Raw genomic sequence first — 10399 nt, 5'->3', positions numbered from 1 at the left:
CCACCTACTGTACTGGAGTGTGAGGCCAGTCACGGCCTACCTACATTAAATTATCTTCATTATTCCTGTTCCTCTAAGAAATGGAAATATAGCCCTAGACACCACCACCTACACTCATTAAAAACCCACTACCCCATTCCACTACTTTGACCCTATCTGCTTCTGCACCCTGCCATCGGCCTGGGAGGACGGGACGCCATCGGCCTGGGAGGACGGGACGCCACCCCTCAACACACCCTGTAACGCGTACATTTTACATTTTAGTCATTTAGCAGACGCTCTTATCCAGAGACGACTTACAGTTAGTGAGTGCACACATTTTTATACTGGCCCCTCGTGGGAAAACGAACGCACAACCCTGGCGTTGCAAGCGCCATGCTCTACCAACTGAGCTACAGGGGACTTCTTCTGAAGTTAAATCTTGTTTACCCAAATACATCTCTGCAGCTGCCACCACAACATCTATTCTCTGTGATTTACGTTCCATTTCTGCGGTACAGATAATAACCGTTGCTATGAACGCTAAGAATCCAACCTTACTGAAGCGTAACTCATGTGTTGCCCTATCCCTCTGTGCTGGCACAAATCTACTACTCACTGGGATCCTTTCAGGATCCCTCGTCCTTGACCCATCCTCCTCCACATTCTTCACTGCCTCAAAACTCCACAATCCTCTATCCCATGCCCTCCTGCACACTTCCTACATCTTCAAATCAAATCAAATGTTATTTGCCACATGCTCCGAATACAACAGGTGTAGACATTACAGTGAAATGCAGGGGCGGTGTGTTCATTAGGGCGATATGGGCGACGCACTGCCAAACGGGAAAAGGAAGGGATTTTTTTTCTAATCAATTATATCACGGCAACAGTAGTTATTAGTGTTCTAATCTAGACGTCTGATCTGCCACTAAATGTCCAATCAGGCTAAAGTCGTGCTTCAAATGGCCCCGCCCGTTTTGGGGCGATTTCAGTCAGGTTGAAAATCGCCCAGAAGTGTCTCATAGCCTCTCATGTAAAATCTTTTTTTTTTCAAATATCAGAGCTTTCAATACAATCTCTATGGGTTCCGGGAGGGCTTGCACTTACGCGCTTTCGTCATACGTAACATAACTAAGAAAAGAGCGGGTAGCAGCGTCAATCAAGATGGCTAGCGTTCAGTGCAACTCGATTGTCTCTTTGAAAGAAGTTTGTTTTTGTCGGCGAACAAATCAAGATAAATTGGCAACGAAACAATTAGGACCTCCCAGACCAAATTTAATAATTCAACAGGTTTCTACTAAAGGGGGAAAGTCCTACACCCGAGGATTTTCCAAAAATTGGGCTGTCAAATACCCACATGGATAGCTGTTTGAGATTGTCTGCTTTGGGGAGAGTGAACATTGCCACTCAACTGGATGAGGGATACAGGCTAGCTGTCCGCCGCCACAACGATGAGGTTAGCAAGAACCGCCACATCCTCAGCCGGCTAATCCAGTGTGTGAAGTTTTGCGGAGTGTTTGAGTTAGCTTTGCGAGGCAAAGATGAAACGGAGGGCTCCACCAACCCTGGTATTTTTCTTGGACTTGTCAACTTTGTGGCACAATTAGATGAGGTGTTTGATGACCATCTTAAAAATGCTAAAGTTTTCAAGGGCACATCAAAGACCATTCAAAACGAGCTACTGGAGTGTATGCTAGCGGTCATGAGGGAACATATTGTGGAGGAGGTGAAGTCGGCGAACTTCGTAGCTATCCAAGCTGACGAGACCACGGACGTTTCTACACAGACACAGCTGGTGCTTGTGCTGAGGTACATAGATAGCAAGAATATTTAATTTTTTTCCTGGGGCTTTTTCACAAAATCATGCCCCACGTCGACATTCTGTACCAGAAGCTACAGAAGAAGGACATCGATGCTGTCTTCATCAAACGTGCCCTCGACAGCTTCACAAGCAGTGTGCAGGCCATAAGGTAAGATTAAACAATATCATTCGATCTTTCTCAAAGCAGAGCTTTATTTGAAAATGTATGCATGAAAGGAGACATCATCATATTTACAAATCTATACAATTGGCCAGAATATGGTTGTTCATTTTTACAAAGCCATACAGATAGCTGTGTTTACCTTTTCTATAAATTATTTTCAAATTCTGTTTTCAGGCAAAATGTCTATCACTGTTCATTTTCACAAATCTATACAAGAGGGCAGAATATGGAAGTCTATAAAAATTTCTTATTACCAATAACTTGCATCAATGTTTTCAGTAGCCTCTATCAAAAGCTCCTGCTTGCTTGTTGTGAATTATGCTCAGGTGCACATATTTCCAATTCAACCATGAGGCCTTTTTGAAGCAAGTAATGTGTATATCAGTATTGACTTATATGCTGCCCCTGTCTTCATGTTGTTGCTGGACATATCTTTTTTAAAATGTGTGTAGGTCACCTAAATCATCAGAAAAATTGCCCCCCCTGATAATTTTTTCAGGAGCCGCCACTGGTGAAATGCTTATTTACAAGCCCATAACCAACAATACAGTTTAAGAAAAAAAGAAAATAATTAAAGAGCAGCAGTAAAATAAAATAACAGTAGGGAGGTTATATTCAGGGGGTACCGGTACATGTGCGGGGGCACCGGTTAGTCGAGGTAATTGAGGTAATATGTACATGTGGGTAGAGTTAAAGTGACTATGCATAAATACTTAACAGAGTAGCAGCAGCGTAAAAAGGATGGGGTGGGGGGGCAGTGCAAATAGTCCGGGTAGCCATGATTAGCTGTTCAGGAGTCTTATGGCTTGGGGGTAGAAGCTGTTGAGAAGCCTTTTGGACCTAGACTTGGCGCTCCGGTACCGCTTGCCGTGCTCTAGCAGAGAGAACAGTCTATGACTAGGGTGGCTAGAGTCTTTGATAACTTTTAGGGCCTTCCTCTGACACTGCCTCAAAACTGGAATCTCCTTCCTACACACTGCTGCAACATTACCATAAACGTTACACCTGAAACAGCGCAGTGGATTCGGCACAAAAGCTCTAACAGGATAACTGATATATGCTCTAACAGGATAACTGATATATGCTCTAACAGGATAACTGATATATACTCTAACAGGATAACTGATATATACTCTAACAGGATAACTGATATATGCTCTAACAGGATAACTGATATATACTCTAACAGGATAACTGATATATGCTCTAACAGGATAACTGATATATACTCTAACAGGATAACTGATATATACTCTAACAGGATAACTGATATATACTCTAACAGGATAACTGATATATACTCTAACAGGATAACTGATATATACTCTAACAGGATAACTGATATATACTCTAACAGGATAACTGATATATGCTCTAACAGGATAACTGATAGATACTCTAACAGGATAACTGATATATGCTCTAACAGGATAACTGATAGATACTCTAACAGGATAACTGATAGATACTCTAACAGGATAACTGATATATGCTCTAACAGGATAACTGATATATGCTCTAACAGGATAACTGATATATGCTCTAACAGGATAACTGATATATGCTCTAACAGGATAACTGATAGATACTCTAACAGGATAACTGATATATGCTCTAACAGGATAACTGATATATGCTCTAACAGGATAACTGATAGATACTCTAACAGGATAACTGATATATGCTCTAACAGGATAACTGATATATACTCTAACAGGATAACTGATATATACTCTAACAGGATAACTGATATATGCTCTAACAGGATAACTGATAGATACTCTAACAGGATAACTGATATATACTCTAACAGGATAACTGATATATACTCTAACAGGATAACTGATATATACTCTAACAGGATAACTGATATATACTCTAACAGGATAACTGATAGATACTCTAACAGGATAACTGATATATACTCTAACAGGATAACTGATATATACTCTAACAGGATAACTGATATATACTCTAACAGGATAACTGATATATACTCTAACAGGATAACTGATATATACTCTAACAGGATAACTGATATATACTCTAACAGGATAACTGATAGATACTCTAACAGGATAACTGATATATGCTCTAACAGGATAACTGATATATGCTCTAACAGGATAACTGATAGATACTCTAACAGGATAACTGATATATGCTCTAACAGGATAACTGATATATACTCTAACAGGATAACTGATATATACTCTAACAGGATAACTGATATATGCTCTAACAGGATAACTGATAGATACTCTAACAGGATAACTGATATATACTCTAACAGGATAACTGATAGATACTCTAACAGGATAACTGATATATACTCTAACAGGATAACTGATATATCCTAACATGACTTTGTCTAGTAGAAACTCTGACTTAAAACTCATAAGGACTGACAGTGACTCCTCTGTCTCACCACGCTCCCCACCGGTTCTACGTTGCATCAAACTGGCGGGCGTCACAAACACCAGGAATTTTCAACTTCATTTGCTCCCACCTCCACACTTAACGCTACCCCTAGAAATCACTCCTTTCAATGGTGTCCTGTTCCTAAGAGCAAAGCAAGAAACAGATCTTGACCCAAGTTGCGTGACACGGAGCGCCCACTCCCTCTGGGCAGAAGAAACGCAAACAAATATCACAAGTCCACTACAGGTTCCCTTCACTGATTCAACTGCCCCCAACTCCTTTCTCACCCACCCTGAAACCACAAATGGTTCAGCCAAAAGGCAAGGATCCACTTTCTCCGAAAATGTCACTCCTACTGGACCAGATTCTTCTTTATCATATCTGACGCCATTCTTCCTCAACGTACATCTTCCCACTACATTTGTCTTTTCTCCTTCTTCCTCGCTGTCTATAAGCCCGTCTAACCGTTCACCACGCTCTTGCTGGGCCTTCATCTGCTGCATTGCTTGCAGAGCACGCTCCGATGGCGTTTCTCCAAAACTCAACTTCTGTTCCTTAGCCCCTTTTACACGTCTGGCTGTCTCTGACCTCTCCATATATCCGTCACCTTGGAAACGTTTACCACACAGAGCCCAATGCCAATTCAACTCCTTTGGGGCGTCACTGACTGGGAGTAGATGGTCCAGACTGTCACGAATTCCGCCGAGGCTGCTCCTCCTCCTTGTTCGGGCAGGCTTCGGCGTTCGTCGTCCCCGGAGTACTAGCTGCTACCGTTTGATGTTCTCTGTGTTTGTTTGGTTTTGTCTGTTTGGTGCACCTGTGTCTTATCCTGTCCTGATTATGTCACCTATAAGTTTCCTTTGGTTTTGTTTGTAGTTGTGTGTTGTTGTACGCCTGTCCGTTGAGGTTTTGGATTTTGCATTCTTGTATTTAAGTGGATTGACGCACTGTTTGCGCATCGCTTATGTTTAGTGTTTTACGCACTGTTTTGCGTATCGCTCGCCTCCGTTATTTGAGGCCCTTTATTTTGTATTGTCATTTGCTGACAAGTAAAGTCTGTTTGGACTAAGCTTCTGTGTCCTGCGCCTGACTCCAACACCACATCCACCTCAAAACACTGACACAGACGTCATTACGGCCTAGTTTAATCCTCTAGTCAGAATGAATACAGACTGAGTCCTGCTAAACAGATGGTCCAGACGTCATTACGGCCTAGTTTAATCCTCTGGTCAGAATGAATACAGACTGAGTCCTGCTAAACAGATGGTCCAGACGTCATTACGGCCTAGTTTAATCCTCTGGTCAGACTGAATACAGACTGAGTCCTGCTAAACAGATGGTCCAGACGTCATTACGGCCTAGTTTAATCCTCTAGTCAGAATGAATACAGACTGAGTCCTGCTAAACAGATGGTCCAGACGTCATTACGGCCTAGTTTAATCCTCTGGTCAGAATGAATACAGACTGAGTCCTGCTAAACAGATGGTCCAGACGTCATTACGGCCTAGTTTAATCCTCTAGTCAGAATGAATACAGACTGAGTCCTGCTAAACAGATGGTCCAGACGTCATTACGGCCTAGTTTAATCCTCTGGTCAGAATGAATACAGACTGAGTCCTGCTAAACAGATGGTCCAGACGTCATTACGGCCTAGTTTAATCCTCTGGTCAGAATGAATACAGACTGAGTCCTGCTAAACAGATGGTCCAGACGTCATTACGGCCTAGTTTAATCCTCTAGTCAGAAGGAATACAGACTGAGTCCTGCTAAACAGATGGTCCAGACGTCATTACGGCCTAGTTTAATCCTCTGGTCAGAATGAATACAGACTGAGTCCTGCTAAACAGATGGTCCAGACGTCATTACGGCCTAGTTTAATCCTCTGGTCAGAATGAATACAGACTGAGTCCTGCTAAACAGATGGTCCAGACGTCATTACGGCCTAGTTTAATCCTCTGGTCAGAATGAATACAGACTGAGTCCTGCTAAACAGATGGTCCAGACGTCATTACGGCCTAGTTTAATCCTCTGGTCAGAATGAATACAGACTGAGTCCTGCTAAACAGATGGTCCAGACGTCATTACGGCCTAGTTTAATCCTCTAGTCAGAATGAATACAGACTGAGTCCTGCTAAACAGATGGTCCAGACGTCATTACGGCCTAGTTTAATCCTCTGGTCAGAATGAATACAGACTGAGTCCTGCTAAACAGATGGTCCAGACGTCATTACGGCCTAGTTTAATCCTCTGGTCAGAATGAATACAGACTGAATCCTACTGCAGGTCCAGCTAGGATGACTACAGCTGTTGGGGAGTAGGGAGAAGTGACAGCCAGAACTCCAGTATCAGTGAAGATGTCACATCGACTGTGTTGTGTGAGTGTATGTCTGCTTTGTTGAGAGAGAGATGAATGCCTCAAGTGGTGAAGCCAAGGCCTCTTAAGGTATAATATTAATGAGAACTGTATATGGCTTCATAAGTAATTGTAATATGAATATTTTATGACTGTATTCAGATATAATACTGCAAGAAATGCAATTTCATTGGACAGTGTGTAGACAGTACCATGTGTATCCTTTACATACGACTAATAACAAAACTTTAAACTTGTACTCAGATATAAAATACATTTTAAACTTTAACAAAGGATCCGTTTCGTAATAATCTCCCCTCTACTAATTTTAGATAAAGGTTTTGCTTTCCTGACGTGTCTCCCTCATAGTGGGTGAATGCTGGAGACTCGGTGACTCTGAGCAGTGAGCTTGGATATAACCCAATGGCCAGCAGATGGTGATATTGAGTCGTTTCATTTTACCGTTCAAAGGGAATGCATGCCCAATGGCCAGCAGATGGTGATATTGAGTCGTTTCATTTTACCGTTCAAAGGGAATGCATGCAGCTGGCTATACATTCGTATCCCCATGGACCGGTTAGTACATAAAACATTCTCCATTCAGGCTGCAAAGAAATTTGGCTTGGCACCTAAAACCCTAAGAAACTTTTACAGATGCACAATTGAGAGCATCCTGTCGGGTTGTATCACCACCTGGTACAGCAACTGCCCAACGCATCACCGGGGGCAAACTACCTGCCCTCCAGGACACCTACAGCACCCGATGTCACAGGAAGGCCAAAAAGATAATCAAGGACAACACCCACCTGAGCCACTGCCTGTTCACCACGCTATCATCCAGAAGGTGAGGTGCATCAAATCTGGGACCAAGAGACTGAAAAACAGCTTCTATCTCAAGGCCATCAGACTGTTAAATAGCCATCACTTGGCGGCTTCCACCCGGTTACGTAACCCTGCACCTTAGAGGCTGCTGCCCCATATACATAGACTTGGAATCACTGGCCACTTTAATAATGGAACACTAGTCACTTTAATAATGTTTACATACTGCTTTACTCATCTCATATGTATATACTGTGTTCTATTCTATTCTACTGTATTTAAGTCTATGCCACTCCGACGTTGCTCGTCCTAATATTTATATATTTCTTAATTCCATTATTTTACTTTTAGATTTGTGTGTATTGTGTGTATTGTTGTGACTTGTTAGATACTACTAAACTGTTGGGGAAACACAAGCTACACCCGCAATAACATCTGCTAAATATGTGTATGTGACCAATAAAATTTGATTTTATTTTATTTGAAATGCGTCGATTTCAAATCAAATCAAATCAAATCAAATTTGATTGGCCACATGCGCCAAATACAACAGGTGCAGACATTACAGTGAAATGCTTACTTACAGCCCTTAACCAACAGTGCATTTATTTTTAATAAAAAAGTAGAATAAAACAACAAAAAAGTGTTGAGGAAAAAAAGAGCAGAAGTAAAATAAAATAACAGTAGGGAGGCTATATATACAGGGGGGTACCGGTGCAGAGTCAATGTGCTGGGGCACCGGCTAGTTGAGGTAGTTGAAGTAATATGTACATGTGGGTAGAGTTAAAGTGACTATGCATAAATAATTAACAGAGTAGCAGCAGCGTAAAAAGATGGGGTGGGTAGCCATGATTAGCTGTTCAGGAGTCTTATGGCTTGGGGGTAGAAGCTGTTGAGAAGTCTTTTGGACCTAGACTTGGCACTCCGGTACCGCTTGCCGTGCGGTAGCAGAGAGAACAGTCTATGACTAGGGTGGCTGGAGTCTTTGACAATTTTGAGGGCCTTCCTCTGACACCGCCTGGTATAGAGGTCCTGGATGGCAGGAAGCTTGGCCCCAGTGATGTACTGGGCCGTACGCACCACCCTCTGCCTTGCGGTCGGAGTCCAAGCAGTTGCCATACCAGGCGGTGATGCAACCAGTCAGGATGCTCTCGATGGTGCAGCTGTAGAATTTTTTGAGGATCTGAGGACCCATGCCAAATCTTTTCAGTCTCCTGAGGGGGAACAGGCTTTGTCGTGCCCTCTTCACGACTGTCTTGGTGTGTTTGGACCATGATAGTTCGTTGGTGATGTGGACACCAAGGAACTTGAAGCTCTCAACCTGTTCCACTACAGCCCTGTCGATGAGAATGGGGGCGTGCTCAGTCCTCTTTTTTTCCCTGTAGTCCACAATCATCTCCTTTGTCTTGGTCACGTTGAGGGAGAGGTTGTTATCCTGGCACCACACGGCCAGGTCTCTGACCTCCTCCCTATAGGCTTTCTCATCGTTGTCGGTGATCAGGCCTACCACTGTTGTGTCATCGGCAAACTTAATGATGGTGTTATTGTCGTGCCTGGCCATGCAGTCATGGGTGAACAGGGAGTACAGGAGGGGACTGAGCACGCACCCCTGAGGGGCCCCCGTGTTGAGGATCAGTGTGGCAGATGTGTTGTTACCTACCCTTACCACCTGGGGGCGGCCCGTCAGGAAGTCCAGGATCCAGTTGCAGAGGGAGGTGTTCAGTCCCAGGATCCTTAGCTTAATGATGAGCTTTGAGGGCACTATGGTGTTGAATGCTGAGCTGTAGTCAATGAATAGCATTCTCACGTAGGTGTTCCTCTTGTCCAGGTGGGAAAGGGCAGTGTGGAGTGCAATAGAGATTGCATCATCTGTGGATCTGTTGGGGCGGTATGCAAATTGGAGTGGGTCTAGGGTTTCTGGGATAATGGTGTTGATGTGAGCCATGACCAGCCTTTCAAAGCACTTCATGGCTACAGACGTCAGTGCTACGGGTCGGTAGTCATTTAGGCAGGTTATCTTAGAGTCCTTGGGCACGGGGACTATGGTGGTCTGCTTGAAACATGTTGGTATTACAGACTCAGTCAGGGACATGTTGAAAATGTCAGTGAAGACACTTGCCAGTTGGCCAGCATATGCTCGGAGTACACGTCCTGGTAATCCGTCTGGCCCTGCGGCCTTGTGAATGTTGACCTGCTTAAAAGTCTTACTCACATCGGCTACGGAGAGCGTGATCACATAGTCATCCGGAACAGCTGGTGCTCTCATGCATGCTTCAGTGTTGCTTGCCTCGAAGCGAGCATAGAAGTGGTTTAGCTCGTCTGGAAGTCTTGTGTCACTGGGCAGCTCGCGGCTGTGCTTCCCTTTGTAGTCTGTAATAGTTTTCAAGCCCTGCCACATCCGACGAGCGCCAGAGCCGGTGTAGTACGATTCAATCTTAGTCCTGTATTGACTCTTTGCCTGTTTGATGGTTCGTCGGAGGGCATAGCGGGATGTCTTAGAAGCGTCCGGGTTAGAGTCCCGCTCCTTGAAAGCGGCAGCTCTACCCTTTAGCACAGTGCAGATGTTTCCTGTAATCCATGGCTTCTGGTTGGGGTATGTACGTACGGTCACTGTGGGGATGACGTCATCAATGCACTTATTGATGAAGCCAGTGACTGATGTGGTGTACTCCTCAATGCTATCTGAAGAATCCCGGAACATATTCCAGTCTGTGCTAGCAAAACAGTCCTGTAGCTTAGCATCTGCATCATCTGACAACTTTTTTATTAACCGAGTCACTGGTGCTTCCTGCTTTAGTTTTTGCTTATAAGCAGGAATCAGGAGGATAGAGTTATG

Source organism: Coregonus lavaretus, assembly GCF_964263955.1.
Source record: "Coregonus lavaretus genome assembly, contig: HAP1_SCAFFOLD_301, whole genome shotgun sequence".
Lineage (NCBI taxonomy): Eukaryota > Metazoa > Chordata > Actinopteri > Salmoniformes > Salmonidae > Coregonus > Coregonus lavaretus.
Note: the sequence above shows the minus strand (reverse complement) of the source record.